Source organism: Sminthopsis crassicaudata, chromosome 1 (assembly GCF_048593235.1).
Source record: "Sminthopsis crassicaudata isolate SCR6 chromosome 1, ASM4859323v1, whole genome shotgun sequence".
In the NCBI taxonomy this organism is placed as follows: Eukaryota; Metazoa; Chordata; class Mammalia; order Dasyuromorphia; family Dasyuridae; genus Sminthopsis; species Sminthopsis crassicaudata.
Genome location: NC_133617.1, coordinates 70581231 through 70598952, shown reverse-complemented (window position 1 = coordinate 70598952; position 17722 = coordinate 70581231). Strand labels below are relative to the sequence as shown.

At 34.7% G+C, this 17722-nt stretch overlaps 1 protein-coding gene across 7 annotated transcripts in view; it reads right to left on the bottom strand.

The window, feature by feature from the left end:
• Positions 1–17722, bottom strand: part of CACNA1A (calcium voltage-gated channel subunit alpha1 A) — a 255371-nt gene that overhangs the window by 176926 nt on the left and 60723 nt on the right. The window lies entirely within an intron of this gene.

Here is a 17722-nt window from a genome sequence, read left to right as displayed (position 1 = left end):
ATTTCCACTTTCTGTGGGATGCCTTTCCCAATCCCTTCTGTGAGATCGCCTTCATTCACACTGTGTTTATCTTACATGTACATTTTTATTCACATGTGGTCTCCTTTTCCTGTTTTTCATCCTCATCATAACCTTTAATTCCTTGAGTATTCAGTTCTTTTTCAAGCCATCACCCCTCTACTACCTACATTCTCCCTTGTTCCCTACTTTCACTTTTTTTGTGAATGAGTATCTTGTCTGATTGGCTGATAAATTGATCAGCTTAACATACCCTATTAAGGTTTAGCCTTGGATTACTCCCATAATCTGTTGCCTTTGTTTCTTCTTTACTGCTGAATGAAGCTGTAGAAAATCACAAAACCATGTAGGTTGTGACCGGATCTCTACAAATTCATGTTACATAATCTCAAGCAGGTCCTCACTGTGGAAAGGCAGTTCTCATCTCACATCACATAGAGAAGATGCCTTTTGCTACTGTCTCTTAATTCACTCCTTTTTCACATAAATAACTTGTCCTTTTCCTGATTGAGATAAAACATTCTATATATACAATAATAAGAACTAAGTATATAAGTATTTATTGTAGTCTAAAGTGAATATTCAACTTTTGAATAATATAAGTGAACATTATTAGATAGTATTTGAATAATGTACCATATGGATTTCCTAACAAGAATAATAATCGTGTATGGAAATTGCCATTTTAAGAACTTATTTTGCTTCCAAAATTTGTTATTTCTTGGAATTCAACTCATAAGATTTGTATAAAATATCCTATATCTAGGGAGCAGCTAGGTGATGCAGAAGATAGAGTACTGGGTTTGAAAGAAGACTCCTCTCCCTAAATTCAAAGCTAGCCTCAGACACTTATTAACTATGTGATCCTGGGCAAGCTACTTAACCTGTTTTGCCTTAATTTCTCCATCTGTCAAATGAACTAGAGAAGAAAATGGCAAAGCACTCCGGTATTATTGCCAAGAAAACCCAAAATGGGTCACAAGAAGTCAGACATGACTAAAATGATTCAACAATCACAACAAATATTAAGCATATAAACATTAATATTTAATCTATTTGGAAGAATGATTCACTGTTAGCAGCTGACAAAGACACAAACATATATTTATAACATGACAATAGTTACAAGTGAGGCTGATTAGATTATGTCTCCTTTTTTCCTACTTGAGCCTGTCCTAGTTTCTAGAAGTGTCCACCTTAACCTTTAAGTCTGTGCATCTGCATTTGCTGCGTTTGCTTCTGACTTGAGGTCAGTGGCTCCTTTGAACCAGTGATATCTCTATGTTGATTGTTAACCTTTCATTCTGGCAGGAAATTTTACTTTCCCTCTATTTTGAAACTGTTTTTTTCTCGACATTTGAAAAAAAAAAAAGCCAACATAAATTTCTTGAGAAATACCAGGAAGGAATTCCTAGCATGGAAACACTACTCGAAAATTCAGTGTCATCCTGGGCTTCTCACTGTCTCTCTCACCTCCCATGTCCAATCTGTGCCCCATCCTGTCAATTTTACCTTCACAACATGTCTCACACAGCCCCTCCTTCTCTCCTTTGATATCCCTACCACCCTTATGCAGGTCTCCACCCAGTTATACCAGGATTGTCATCAAAAGAATCTGCTGGCTGATTATCTTGCCTCAAGTCTCTCCCACTTGAGTCCATCCTGCTCTCAGCTAGGTCAGAAGCTGCCACTCTCCCCTCATTCAATAAATATCAATGGCTCCCACTCATTTCCAGGATCAAATGTAAAATCCACTCTCGAACCTTCAAAGCCCTTTATAATGTGCCCTTCCCTCTGCAATCCAGTGACATTAGCTTCCAACAAGACCCTCTTAAGCACAAGCATTTCTGCTACCTCCCCCCTTCCCAAAACTGGCATTTCCATTTCCTGGCTGCTCTGGCTTCCTTCAAGTCTAAACAAAGCTTCCTCCACCTCCTTCAAGAAGCCTTTTCCTGTCCCCCTTAATGCTAGTGCCTTCGCTTGGTTGACTATTTTCTAATCTATCCTACATTACAGCTTACTTGCATTTGGCAGGGACTATCTTTTGCCTTTTTTTTTTGTATCTCCAGTGCTTAGCATAATGCCTGGCACAGAATAGATGTTTATTAAATGTTTACTGACTCACTATTATTTTAATAGCCATTAGATACATAAGAACTGGCTTCAAAACTGGAAAGACAGATTCAAACATTGCCTCAGCCACATGCTGGCCAAGTGACTCTGGGTTGCACTGCTCCCTGTTTGCCTCAGTTCTCATCTGTAAAAGGAGCTGGAGAAGGCATGAAAACCATTTCAGTATCTTTGCCAAAGGGAGTCACAAAGAGTTGGTCAGGACTGAAATGGCCAGCTTGAACACTAACAATAACAAATGCAAGTCCGTAGTACTTTAGGCAGAGATGCTATTCAAGCTCAAAAGGTCTATGGTGGCAAGTCTGCTTATAAGCTCACTCTTCTTGTGCAATACACATTTTTATTCACAAGCAGAGTGCTATTCTCCATCCCCTAAATGAGCTCCCCCATGCTCTTATCCCTCCTACTAGATCCCTTTCCTTAACAACCCACATCCATACCCCCTTGTTCCCTTCTCCAAACATACTACATAAAAGGCACTCTTTCAGAAAGTTCTCCCTCTATCTCTGAGCCTTATACATTCTCCTTGAAATAAGTACTAAGGCCAAATTTCTCCTCCCCTCTTTTAGAAGATGGGCTCTGAGGTGCTGGGCTTTTCCTTACAGGAAAGACTATGCTCCTCACCACCTCAGACTCCCATTGGGCTTTTCTATTAATGGGATTTTCTTTCAGGATGATAAAATTTCAAGTTCTATACCTTACAAAGGAAGTGAGCCTTCATCTTCTCAAGGGAGGTTCCCCTAATGCTGCTTAGCCAAAGGGAAGGAAAATTTGACAATTCAACCCTACTTCCCACAGAGTGGTAGGTCCACCCTTCTTCCATTTGAAACTTCATCTTCCACTTGAAACTCTCTGGTCTTTTGAATTTTCTTAATACTTATCACAGCTTTTTAGACAAATAGGGAAATTACCTGCAAGGCTAAGAAGGAATCTCTAGTCAGCCTCTTCCATGTACCAAATAATGAGCATTGCTTCTCTTTTAGATTCACAAATATCTTTTATCTACAGAATGGCTATAAATTAGTAGAAGTTACCAATGTCAGAAAGCCAACAATGACAAATTTCAGGCAACAGAGAAATCTTCTCAATACAGAAATATAGAGACCTGAAATTCTTCTATTTCCACAAGATCATAGTATTTAGAGCAATAGAATATAAGCTCATTAGAATGTAAGTTCAAGGAGGAAGACTTCTAACACATTGGATAGACTTCCTGGGGTGAGCAAGGGAGAGCTTTGAATGACTATGAATGGATGCTTTATGCTCTGCAAGCATTTCAAAGATCTCCCAAAATAATTAAATCATAGATTTAAATATTTACCACCCCCTAACCCAGGTATATAAAAGATATTTAATAAATGTATGTTGAATTGAATTGAAGGGACTTGGCAGATCATCTGTCACAGTGGATCTCAATTTTTTTTTAGCTCAACAACAATAAATCCTATTACATGTTACCCTAAATAACAAATGTAACTATATTTCCAAAACAACAAAAAAAAAATGAGTCATAGAAGTGATCTGGTGTTACTCAGTTTTTCAAATTTCCTTAATATCTGATTTCATAAAAGACAGCTTTTTATATCTGCTCAGCATTCATTCTGTTGTAATGTGTTGTTTTAGTTAAAATATATGAAGAAAATCTGACATCATCCATATAAGTAGCTGGGAAAGAATAGAATGTTTTAATAGGCAAATAATGTCTTGGTTATTACAATTTTTTTTTACCTCATGGAACCTCTGAAAGGGTCTTGGAGACCCCTAAGGGCCCAAAGAGCACACTTTGAGAATCACTGATCCATCCATATTCAATTAGTTGCTAAGTCTCCCATTTTCTACCCCCACAACATCTTTTTCTTTCATGCCCTCCTCTCTGCCACACAGCCTACACTGCCTCTAACCTGGTTCAGGCCCTCTTTACCTCTCTAAGGAACTATTCCAATAGCCACTAATTGGTTTCCCTGCCTCAGGGCTCTCCCCCACTCCAATCCATTCTCCACTCAGCTGTCAAAATGATGTGCCTAAAACTTAGATTGGACCACATTACCCTCCTACTTAAAATTTTTTAAAATGTCTTCTTATTTCTTCTAAGATAAAATACAGAATAGTCAGTCTGGCATTTAAAGTCATCAACAATATGGATCCTACCCACCATTCCAGCGCTAATAATTACTCTTCACGCCATCTCAGTTCCAATGAAACTAACCTGCTAGCTGTCGCCATACATCCCACTGCACCTCTTACCTTGCCTCTGTGACTTTGTGCTTTCCCATATCTGGAATGAATCCCACTTCTCCATCTAGTAGAATTTCTAATCAAGGCCTTTCTTGACCCTCTCAGGTATTAAGATTCTCTACCTTTTGAAATTACTTTCTGTTACTTTGATCATATTTTATTTTTACTTTACCAACATATCTGTTACATCTCTCCATATTAGAATGTAAGTCTTTTGAGTTAAAAAATTGTCTCATTTTTTGTGGTTTTGTCATCTGTACCTAGCACACAGTTACAGAGATGTCAGTTGAATTGAAATGACTTGAACCTAGCATAATTCTCTCTATATGGTTGATATTCAATGAAGATTTATTCAATGAATGTTTAGGAGTTCTCGAGACTGTAGAAGTATGATTTTCTTATATAGAGATACATATATACATATGTACATGTATAGATATGTACATATACATATACACATACACATGTATGCACACATACACACATTTCTCCTTTCTTCTACTACCAAGGAGGGACCAATAGAATGGATCCTATTTGTCAAAATTTTACAAAATAAACAAATGAAAATCAGAAAATAGATTTTTCAAGCTATAACAATAAATATTTGGAATTCGTTTTTGGGAGTTCATAGTTGTAATGGGTGCCTTCTCTATCTATTTGTCCACCAGAATTTTCTCTCTGCTAAGAGCAGAGCAATTGATATAATTTTACATTAATGATAATACCATATTTCAGAAGGTAGAAGAAGCAATAAGAAGAATGGAAAATTTGGGCTTGATTCTGACGAATAAGGAGGAACTGGCTAACAAAGAAGAAATATTGGGTAAAGAGAAAAAATGATCACATCACATTAGGATTCTTCATACGTAAAGGTGATAATCATGGATATATTTGTGTATAGTCAAGACTTTAGGGGGAAAGATTTTCAGAAATTCAGAGAAAAGACAGGTTTCAAGACATGAAGCTATAAAGGGAAATTGACTCAGGAGGACTGTGGGTATCTCAAGAATGAATTGTAAATATGAAGTTGGTGAAATAATTCCATTGAGGAAGAAAAGAAGAAACTAAGGTGATTGTATACAGGACAAGAAAGGAAATGTACTTAAAATGAAAATAATTAAGATGGAACTCAGATTCAATGTTAAAAAAAATGACAAAGTTCCATAAGGATAATATCAGGAATGTTAAAGTTTAAAGGGGTGTTTTTTGACCAAAGAACAACAAAAAAGGACCTTTAAGCTATTTTAAGGACAACTGGAAAAATGAAGAAAAGCCAGAACCACTATTTAGGGTGATGAAGTCATGATAACTGATTAGAGAGGGTAGGGGAAGGGGGAAGTCATGATAACTGATGATAGAGTGATGAAGTGACAATAACTGATTATGGGGTGGTGAAGGCATGATAATTGATGATAGGGTGATAGAAGTCACAATAACTGATGACAGAAAAAGCAGTGCCAATGAACTTCTGTCTTAATTTTATATTCTTGAGAGGATAATGATTTTCAAAAGAGAAAAGACAGAGCAAAAATGTTTAACAGAAACCAGACACAGGAAAAGTGAGGAGATGGAAAAAGAGCATCATGTTATCCTCAATGAGTTCAACCAATCATGGATGAATTGCTTCTTTTGATGCTGAATGAACTTGCTGATGTGATTACTGAATTTCAATCAGCGGATTTTGAAGAATCATAGAAAATAGGAAATGTTCCATGAGACTGAAGACATAAACACAGTGCCAATTTTTTTAAAAGGAAGAAGATGGATGTGTCAAGATTGGTGAGCTTGATATCAATTCCTTACAAAATTCTAGAACTAGATTCTAGATACAATTCTTGATAGAAGAGCTATCCTCTTTGAACTACAAGTCTGCTCTTCCAGATTCCTGCTAGACACTGTCATCTGTCTTCATCATTGGCACCTCAAATTTATTATGTTCAAAATTAAATTTATCACCTCTTTTCATAACACTGCCCTTTTAACTTTCATTTAAAAATAACATTTTATTTTCTCCCAGTTACATGTAAAGACAATTTAAAAATTCTTTTTTTAAAAAAATTGCAGGTTCAATTGATGCATTGTTGGTGAAGTTGTAAATGAATCCAACCATTCTGGAAAGCAATTTGGAATTATGGCCAAAAAGTTATCAAACTGTGCATACCCTCTGATCCAGCAGTGTTACTACTGGGCTTATATCCCAAAGAAATATTAAAGAAGGGAAAGGGACTCATATGTGCCAAAATGTTTGTGGCAGCCCTTTTTATAGTGGTTAGAAACTAGAAAATGAATGGATGCCCATCAATTGGAGAATGGCTGGATAAATTGTGGTGTATGAATGTTATGGAATATTATTGTTCTGTAAGAAATGACCAGCAGGATGAATATAGAGAGGCTTGGAGAGACTTACATCAACTGTTGCTGAGTGAAACGAGCAGAACTAGGAGATCATTATACACTTCAACAATGATACTGTATGAGGATGTATTCTGATGGAAGTGGATATCTTCAATAAAGAAAAGAGCTAATTCAGTTCCAATTGATCAATGATGGACAGAATCAGCTACACCCAGAGAAGGAACAAATGGGAAATGTGTGTAAACTGTTTTGTTTTTGGAATTTTTGGGAAACATTTTTGTTTTTCTTCCTAGGTTATTTTTACCTCCTGAATCCAATTCTTCTTGTGCGACAAGAGAACTGTGTAGATCTGCACACATATATTGTATCCAGGATATACTTTAACATATTTAACATGTATAAAACTGCCTGCCATCTAGGAGTGGGGGTAGTGGGAGGGAAGGAAAAAGTTGGAATAGAAGTGAGTACAAGGGACAATGTTGTAAAAAAATTACCCATACTTATGTTCTGTTAATAAAAAAGTTTTAATAAAAAAAATTGTGGATTCAAAAGTTCTTTTTTTCTCACTCAGCTACCCCATCCCTAAGACAATAAACAATTTGATATAGGTTACAGATGTTCAATCATGCAAAACATATTACCATATTAGTCATTCCTTTAACTTTCCTTTCTTTGTTGAATGGTCCCATTGACCTAAAACTTGGAAGTTATCTTTGATTCTTCTCTTCCCTTAATCATCTCCTCATATATCCATCCTCATTGTTATTCATTCATTTCAGTCATATCTCTTGGTGACACCAATTGGAATTCTCAGCAAAGATATTGAAATGGTTTGCCATTTCCTTCTCCAACTCATTTTATAGATGAAGAAATTGAGGCAAACAGGTTGAAATGACTTGCCAAGGATCACACGCAACTAGTGGTTTATCCCACCAATTATCAAGACTTGTAGATTCTTCCTCAATAATCTCTCTCATAACTATATTCCTTAGTTCACACCGCTCTTATCTTTTGTTTAAATAATTCTAATTGCTTCCTAACTGGTTCTGGATATTTCTTGTTCTTCCTTTTGCTACCAGAATAGCTGCAAGAATCCTTTTCTGCTCTTAAAAACCTTTATTATTACTGATATTATCTTTACAGAATGGTATCATTCTTTTATATTAGAGATGAGTTGTCCTTAAGCACCTGTCCTTTCATGCCTCTAATTTTTTTCTCTAATTCTTTCATCACATGCATTCATCAAATTATTTTCCTGATGCATAATAGGTCTAACCAAACTATACCCCTACTTAAAAATCTTTGATGGCTCCCCTAATGCTTAGAATAGGCCGTAGTCTTTAAGTGGACCTTCCATAATTTCACACTTTATCCCTTTACACACTCAATTTGTCAGGTACTCTTCCTTCTCTGAATATTAGCACAGATCATTCCCTTCCAGTTGTTAAAACTGAAATTCTCTTCCTTTAAGGCTCATATTTTCCAAGAAGTTCTTTCTGACTTTCCCATTGAAAGTGATCTCTCTATTCTTATTTGTATATCACTTTGTTTCTTTCATTGTCCTAATATTCTATTTTGTACCACACATATTTATATTCATCTATTATCTTTGTTAGATCATAAGCTACCCAAGTGCAGGAATTATGTTTTTCTCTCTTTGTACCTCCAGCTCCTAGCATACTATTTTGCATGAAATAAATGCCTAACTCTTTTGAGTTTTATGAATATTTGATGAGAAAAGAAAAATTTATGAACTCTAAGAAAAGCAGCATCACAAGTCTACAAGGATTTCTCAATATCATCATATCAGACTAATCTTATTTCCTCCTATAGATCAGAGATATGCTACAAACACAGTATATTTGGATTTCATCAAGGTATCTAACAAAACCGTTAATATCTCTGTGGACAAGATATAAACTAATTGATGGCAAAGTTACATGAATTCCAAACCAGTTGACAAGACTGGATACAAAGAGCACCATTTAAAAGATTAAAAATCAATCTGGATGAGGAATTTCTGTTTTTCTCAAAAATTTTAATTAATGATTTGAATGAATGCTTTGATGGCTTTGCTTATAAATTTCTGGATGCTATGAATCTGTGGAGCTCATAACTAAACACTATAACCCATATATATATATATATATATATATATATATATATTTTTACATATATAGTGAGTGAGAGAGGTAGAGAGAGAGATAGCTAGCTAGATAGATAGATAGATAGTATTACCAGAGCAGAGTAAAGCAGGAGTATTATTGTATGTTATACTTTTGTATCAAAGACACTTTGTGTCAACAAAGGCTCCAGGTATACTTTAGGGATCATGATTTCTCTGGCTCATTGCCCATCTCACATGAAACCCAGGAATATCAGTCCCTGACATGTTTTGCAAAGATAGCCATTAGTTTCTCTCATAAGCATTCAGACTTACAAGATTCAAAATATAAAATTTTAATTTTTAAATTAATTGAAATATGAAAAACTTGCATCTAAGCTGAGTTCTTTCCATTCTGCAGGAAACCATCACCACAGAAACTTGTACAATGTCTATGACTCATAATAATGCTCTGGATAATGTTCCAACAAGAAGAGAAGCTCACTTTTGTTTTTCCCCATTATCTTCCAAACTCTGTCTCTTGTATCTTCCCTTATGTCTTAGCAGGTGATAATCATCTCATATAGGCTTGATTTGCTCTCTTCCATGACTCCCTTTCTATAACAGATCATTTGAGGACTTTGTGCAATTCTGTCGCTCTCTAGAGGATGGCACTTGTTGCCCAATAGCAATTGACCTCCAGAAGAGACCATTCTGGAGACACTGGTTTTGCCCAAACTAGTAAATTTATTCTTTTGATATCCTCTCTTGTACACTTGGATTCCATAGCTTTATATGTTCTCATACAAAAGTAGTTTTAGGTGGTTATGAAAATATTTCCTTCTTGGACTTACCAGAAAAGAAATAAGGATTAATAAAAAAGAATGGGGGTTGTAGAGAAATCTTTACTATTTTCCCACTCCCATACCACACACAACTATTACAGTTTTTGCATTCTCTTGAAGTTGTTGTTTCAATACTTTCAGCAATTAGCTCTGACTTCCTTCCAACATGGAAGTGATAGGAGACAGGAGACTATCCTTTGTAGTTTAGTCAATGTTTTATAAATAAAGTATCTATTATCTTCTTGAGATCTATCTGTTAAAAAATTATTAAGTTGAGGATCAAAGAGTATCAAGTAGCTATTTTATGAGGATTGTCTTCAATTTACTTGAAAGATTTGTCACAGAGTCAGCTAGGCAGATAGAGGGTTGGGTTTTGAATCAAGAAGATAAGAGTTCAAATCTTGCCTTTATTAGCTGTGTGGTCCTAAGGAAGTCAACCTCTCACAGCCTCAGTTTCCTTATCTCTAAAACACAGGCAATAATAGCACCTATTTCAAATGGTTATTGTGAGGATCTAATATATATATATTATGTTATAATATATATATATATAATATAATATATATTAACATATATAAAGCTCTTTAAAAACCTTATATTATATAAATGCCAGCTATTTATTATTATTATCGTTATATGGAAGAAAGATCAGATATTCAAAGTGGAAGACTAAGAGCTAAGTAGAAGTTGCAAAGACTCAAATTTAGTTTTGATACAAGGAAAAATTCCGAATAATTAAAGTATCCTAAAGTGAAATAAGCTATTTCAGGAAGCAATGGGTTCTGCTTATTGGAGGTTTTTAAAACCAAAGCCATATGATGTTATAATGAGTATTCTTCTTCTGAGATGAACTGAATTAGATAAGAGGCTGAGATCCCTTTTAGCTCTGAAATTACATGATTTTGTGACTTCTTAAACTAGTTTTTATTTTTCACTTTTGGTTGGTTCACGGAGAGTCTTTTCTCAGGAACCTTGAATCATTGTATCATCATCATCGTCATCATTCTTCATGGCCAATATTTGCATAGTATTTTAAGGTTTGCAAACCACCTTACATGAATTACCTCATTTGAACTTTATAATGACAATGTGAGATAGATGTTATCATCCAATTTTATAGAGAAAGAAATTGAGACTGAGAGCTTAACTGGATGTCCCACTGAGTCCCAGGTTTTATGGGGCATGCCTATTTTTTATTTACCACTCCATCCTTACCTTTCTTTGTGATAGCTGGGTTGGCTACTTCAAATTACCATAGATTTGCTCTGAGAAAGAGCTCCAAAAGGGAGGGGAAGGAACAAGCCACTTGCTCCTGCCCTATGGGGGAAGAAGATTTGTGTTCCTGCTACGCTTCATTAATGAAATTATAATTAAAGCTATGATCTGATAACACTAGATTTTTTTTTTTTTTGGCTGTTGTGAAACAATGCTGATTTATATTGAGTTTGCAGTCTTAACCAAATTCTCAATTTGTTTCCCATGAACTTTGGCAAGCCATGTCTTCCTTCCCAATATATGTGAAATTGTTATTTCAAACATAATTCAACAATTATCCCAATAAAGTTTCATTTTTAGCAAATTTTTATCCACAGCCTTCCTTAGTTGTTAAAATGGAAAATTAGGGGAATAAATTTGATGATCTCTAATATTTCATCTGAATCTATGATCTTTTGGGGATCAGATTTGTCAATAGTGTTTTGCCTATTCCTTCTTCCTTTGGGTCATCTAAAAATCTGATAATCATGTTATCAGCTAAAACAAACAAACACATGCTTGGCTGATTTCAGAAAAGTCTGGAGAGACTTACATGAACTAATACTAAGTGAAATGAGTAGAAATAAGAGAACATGTATACAGCAATAAAAAGATTATATGATGAGCAACTGTAATGTACTTGGCTCTTTTCAACAATGAAGTGATTCAAGGTAATTCCAATAGACTTGTGATGGAAAGAGCCATTTGGACCCAAAGAAAGAACTATGTGGACTGAATGTAGATTAAAGCTTTACTTCTGTTATCCTTGTTAGCTTCCTTGTTTTTTTCTTTATCATGTTTTTTTTTCCTTTTAACGGATTTTTCTTACACAGCATGACAAATGTGGAAATATGTTTAGAAGAACTACACATGGTTAACCTATATTGAATTGATTGCTGTCTAGGGGAGAGGGGCAGAAAAATTCTCAAAGGTTTTGCAAAGATGAATGTTGAAAAATAATTTTGTATGTATTTGGAAAAATAAAAAGATATTATAAAAAATTAAAACATGCTTTTAACTAAGTCATAGTTTCAAAAGTAAATCAAGCAGGGTTAACAAACTAGGGCATTCCACTAGAGACTTTCTCAAATGTCAATATGAATCTATTAATTACTGGACTTTGATTCCTAATTTCATTATCTTCCAACCCACATTTCTCTCATCTTTCCAATTTGATAGTAGGAAATTATAATGGACTTTGCCACGATATACATTATATCTGTTATAATTCCCCAACCTAGTTTAGTAACCCTACTCTTAGCAATCCTAGCTTTTCTTTACACATTTCATAAACCATATTTTTAATGCTATTTTCTAGAATTTTCCAGCAACAAAATTAACCTTTTTAAAGTTAAATTTTTAAAAATTAATTTAAGGATGGCAGAATCTACTCTTTTTTTTTTTTTTTGAAAAATGATACATTTGCCTTCTTCAGTAGTGTCTTCTCTCTTCTTCACAGTTTTTCAGCAATAATAATAATTGGAACAAAAATATTTATAGCAGCTCTTTTCTCAGGGCAAAGAATTGGAAATTGAGGGGATGCTCATCAATTGGAGAATAGTTGAATAAACTGTGCTATGTGATTATGATGGAATATTATTGTTCTATGGGAAATGATAAGCAGGATGCTCTCAGGGAAAAAACCTATAAAAAGTCCTCCATGCACTCAAGCAAAGTGAAATGCACTATATACAAAGTAATAGTAATGTTCTGGGATGATCAGTTGTAAATGACTTTGCTATTCTCAGCAGCATAATGATCCATGACTGCTCTGAAGGACTTATGATGGAAAATCTTATTCATACCCAGAGAAAGAACTGATTATATCTGAATAGAGATGGAAGATTCTCTCTCTCTCTCTCTCTCTCTCTCTCTCTCTCTCTCTCTCTGTCTCTCTCTCTCTCTCTCTCTCTCTCTCTCTCTCTCTCTCTCTCTCTCTCCTTTATTTGGGTGAGAGATTTTTGTTTCCTTTCACAACTTTCATGGAAATTTTTTTTATAACTTCACATGTGTTTCTTAATGGAGGCTGGGGGAGAGAATCTGGAACGCAAAACTTGAAAAGCAGATATATAAACTGCTTTAAATGTAAGTGGGAAAAATTAAATAAATTAAGATAATAATAACTGTATAGATATATAGTGCTTTAAAACATACTACCTCATTTGATATTCAAAAACACCTTGTATAAGTACTACAGGTATCATTATATCCCATTTGACTCAGAAAGTGTTTTGCCCATAATACCACAAGTACCAGAGGTGGATCAACCAGATCCCACTTGATTCCAAGTCTAGCATTCTTTCTTTTGTGCCACATTACCTTTAATGAACAGGAGTATCTTCTAGTTTTTGCAATACCTAAAACTCAATTTCATTCAGATGTAGTGGTTTTAACTCATTGCAAAAAGCTATATATTTTCTTAATATATTGTTCTTTTTAGTCTTAAATTCTGTTATCATTTTTGTTCAATCCTCATTCCAAAGATAACTCTCCTTAATAGAGAAAAAAAGCAAAATTGAATTAAATAGTAAAACCTTCTTTACTTTTGTTATGATCATCTCATAGAACCAAGCAGGAAAGTAGTTCCATCATGCAGATAGCAATATTCTAATGCACCACAGATTTGGAGGTAGAATGGAATACTGAAAAAAAAACCTCTGAATTAGATGGCAGAAAGGGACTGGGTGAGAATCTTGACTATACTATATACTATTTATATGACTTTTTTTTATCAAGTCACTTAGCTATTTGGAGGCACTTTACTGATTCATTTAATGAAGAGATTGGAATAAATGATTTCTAAGGTACCTTAAAACTCTTAATTTTGATTCCTATCAATTTTATTTCTATGTTGTATTCAACATAGTCCTCCAAAAGTTCTTGTTATTCCTATAATTACTCACCAACATCAGATTATCAACATTCTCAAAACAATTCTTACAGGAAGGCACTTATCTGCCCTTTCCCTCCATATATGTCTTTTAAAAATTTAAGACAGATGATTAATTCTTTATGCATACCCATTAGACTCTTTAAACAGCACCTCTCTTTTTTTAACTTTTCAGAATCATTTGTACTTGTGCCCTTTTTTATTTTGTCTTTCTATTATAGTAGCTTGCTGTAGCGTGCTCTCCTGGCAGTTACAATTACTAGTCTGTCCTAGACCTACCAGAGTACCTTTGACCACTGTCCTTTGCAGTGTGAACTCTACGCAGCTCACCTCCTCTGAGGCCTTCTAAGGTCTCTGGCCACAATCTCTTGAATCTATAGCTTAATAACCGGTAGCACGCTCAAGAACAGCCACGTGTAATCTTAAAAGCCTTTATTATACCTACTCACATAATGCCCTGACTGATGCCCTGACTTGTTGGTTCCTTAGTGAACACCTGGTCAGAAGACCCACGTGTTCACTACCAAAACCCTTACCTCTTTTGGCTATCCATCTTGGCTTGGCCACCCAGGCTAGGGAGCCAGGGTGAAAAACGCCAGGTTAAAGATAGTGCCTGCTGCCTGCAGTGGGCTTACATAGGGCCTGTGAGGTCACACACAGCCAATCAACGAGAGAGTCACCCATTACGAAGCTATCTCAAAATGGACAGGATCCCACCTACAAGGCAGTCCTAATATCCACAGAAATAACTTCCGGGCCTCAATGATGCGCTGTGGTGCAGCCCATTTAAAGGGCCCTTACAGCTTGCACACATTTAGCATTTAATACATATTCATTGGATAATTGTTAGAGTTTGGTTTTTGAGAGAATTCTATCTCTCTTAAGTTAAAATCCCTGAAAAACGATAGAGCTGTGATCTCTGGAATCTATTATCCCTCAAATCAAAGGGGCATATCAAATAATTGCCAGCTTCCTCTTTCTTATCTCTATCCAACTCTAATGTGGTCTGATCATTTTCTGACAAGGTTCTCATCACTTTTATTTCAGTCATATCATGAAAAAGTCATGTCCAGAAAAGTAGTTTCTTTCATCTCTTCTTCTACCTCTTTGATGAACATAGCTATAATATTTTTTGACATCTGTTAATAAGGTAAGCAAAAAAAAATTAGGTCTTATGTTTTTAGTAGAAGACACTGATTTTCTTGCTGCTTTTCACCTTAAAGACTCCATTTTCTGATTCCAGACATTTTTACTGTCTGTTTCTTATGTCTGGAATGCTCTCACTCCTCATCTCTATCTTCTGTATTTTTTCATCTCACAGCTAAAATCCTACTTTTGGAACGCTTTCCCCAATCCTCCTTATGCTTAGTTGCCTTCCTTTTTTTAGATTTTTCCAATTTACCTTGTATATAATATAACTTGATTGTACACAGTCTTTGAATGTTGACTCCCCTATTAGATTATGAGCTACATGAAAGTAGAGACTGTCTTTTGCTACTTGTTTAATCCTTAGTGCTTAGCTGGAACATAGTAGGTGCTTAAAATTGTTTACTGACAATGATTTTAGTAGGAAAAAAACTCTGACATCTTCCTGGATAGGTGAAATCCATATTTAATTTCTATTTCATTGTATGTGCTAGATCTGTGATTGTTTCCTATTAATCATCATCCATTGTCATTATTCTATTTCTTCCTTCTGTTTGGGTGGTTTATTCGTGTAGCACATTTTTTTACTGCCATTTTTATTAACAAATAATAATGGTTAACACTTATATAGCACCTACTATATCCCTGGCACTGTGATAAGCACTTTATAAATATTATATCATTTGCTTCTCTTAATAATCCTTTGAAATTTGAGGGTAGGTACTATTATTATCATCTCCATTTTACAGATGAGGCAGACAGAGGTTAACTGACTTGTCCAGGGTCACTTAGCCAAGTAATGTCCAAGGCCATATTTTAACTTAGGTCTTCCCAATTCCAGGAAAGATGCTTTATCCACTATATCATCTGTCTGTCCTCTAGATGCTACATTTTAAAAAGTACTCTGACATAGTGGATTGGGGAATTAGAGAAGAGAAATCACAATGGGGGAGAAAATTTGAATCCACTCAATGTAAAAAGTGGCTGAAGGAACTAGATATTTGGAGAAGAAAAGATTGGGGGAGAAATAGAATTGTCTTCACCATATGGAAAAAGGGGCTAATTTATTTTGCTTAGTCTGAGAAATAGGTTCAGAATAGGGGTTGACATTACAAAGAGATTTAATTTCATTATAAAGTAAAAAATACAGAAAACAAAAAAAGTAGATGTTACCTAGGGATGGGTCCAGAGGAGGTTCATATTTTAGGTTCAAGTTAGACTAATTGAAGGTCCTTTCTAACTTCTAGATTCTATGGTCCTAAAATATATAATCACTGATTTTTGGATGGGAAATAACACAAGAGATGGACGATATAACTGGTGAAGGAATCTATTCTTCAATCAACCAGGATATAGCATTTACTAGCTATGTGACCCTAAGCAAGTCACTTGACTATTGTCTGCTTCAGTTTTCTAAACTCTAAAATGGGTATTAAAATAGCACCTATCTTACATAGTTGTGAGAACCAAATGAGATGTTAGTAAAACATTTAACATAGTGTCAGCACATAATAGATCCTACTTGTTTTCTCCTTAACCTTCAAATCTTACATCCATAAATTTCAGAAAATATTTTATGGGGGTAGAGGAGGAAGCTGCCTACCATGCAAGGGGCTTGCTTGCCTCTAGATCTCTTTACATGACAAAAATACCAAAGAAGTGTACTTTGGTTATTTCTCATTCTTGTTCCTATTACATTGCACTTTTTTGATGACATCTTTTATGCTGTTTTTATGTGCAGTTCAGTATTGGTAAAATGTTGTGCAGCCTGTTTGGGTGACCCAGAATTTTGATGCTTCAGATTGTGGTATTTCAAGATATGCCATATGGACAGAATCACCAAAACAAGTATGGTGTTTTTAAAGGGATGTTTAAATTTTTATGTCAGAGAGAAGTTTAGGGTAATTGAAAGCCTTGTTCAATTTCCTGTAAACTCAACATAATCATCATCATCATGATCATGATCATCATCATCATCATCATCATCATCATCATCATCATCATCATCAACATGGATATGCCAGGCAGTGTGCTAAGTAAATGCTTCGCAAATATTATCTTATTTGATATTTGCAGCAACACTGTGAGGTATTACTATTTTTATTATGATTATTATTGCTATTATTATTTCCATTTTACAGATGAAGAAATAGGCAAATAGAAATTAAGTGACTTGCCTAGGATATTACAGTTATGAAGTCTCTGAACTTGGGTCTTCTTGAATATATACTCACCATGCCCTAACAACCATATCACCTAACTGTTTATTTTCTATTTCTTATTCAATTCAAATGTATCCAATTCCCTTCTTCCTATTCAATTCTGGGCCCATTTCATCTAATCTATCTATTTTTATCTTTGTCTTATCTTTCTATATTCATATAGATATTGATGCAATGGTTTTATAATTATTAATATAAATAATATTAACATAATAAAATAATGTATCAAATTAAATGCTTTTATAATACAAAATAAATGCAGCAAGATCTTTAATTATCTACACCTTTCTGTCAACTGTATAATGATAAAGAAGAGTTATGTGGTAGCATAATGTTTATAAAAGTCTATTTGTTCCCTTTTCACATTTTCAGTAAGAATGTCCTGAATTATACATGTGTAGGTTATTTTCATATTTTGTAGAGATGAAAAAGTAGGCATATGGTTTGGTAGATATTGATGTCCTTTCAATTGACTTGTTTTTCAGCAATAATAACATCTGTGATTTTCCCCCAATTATTTTGT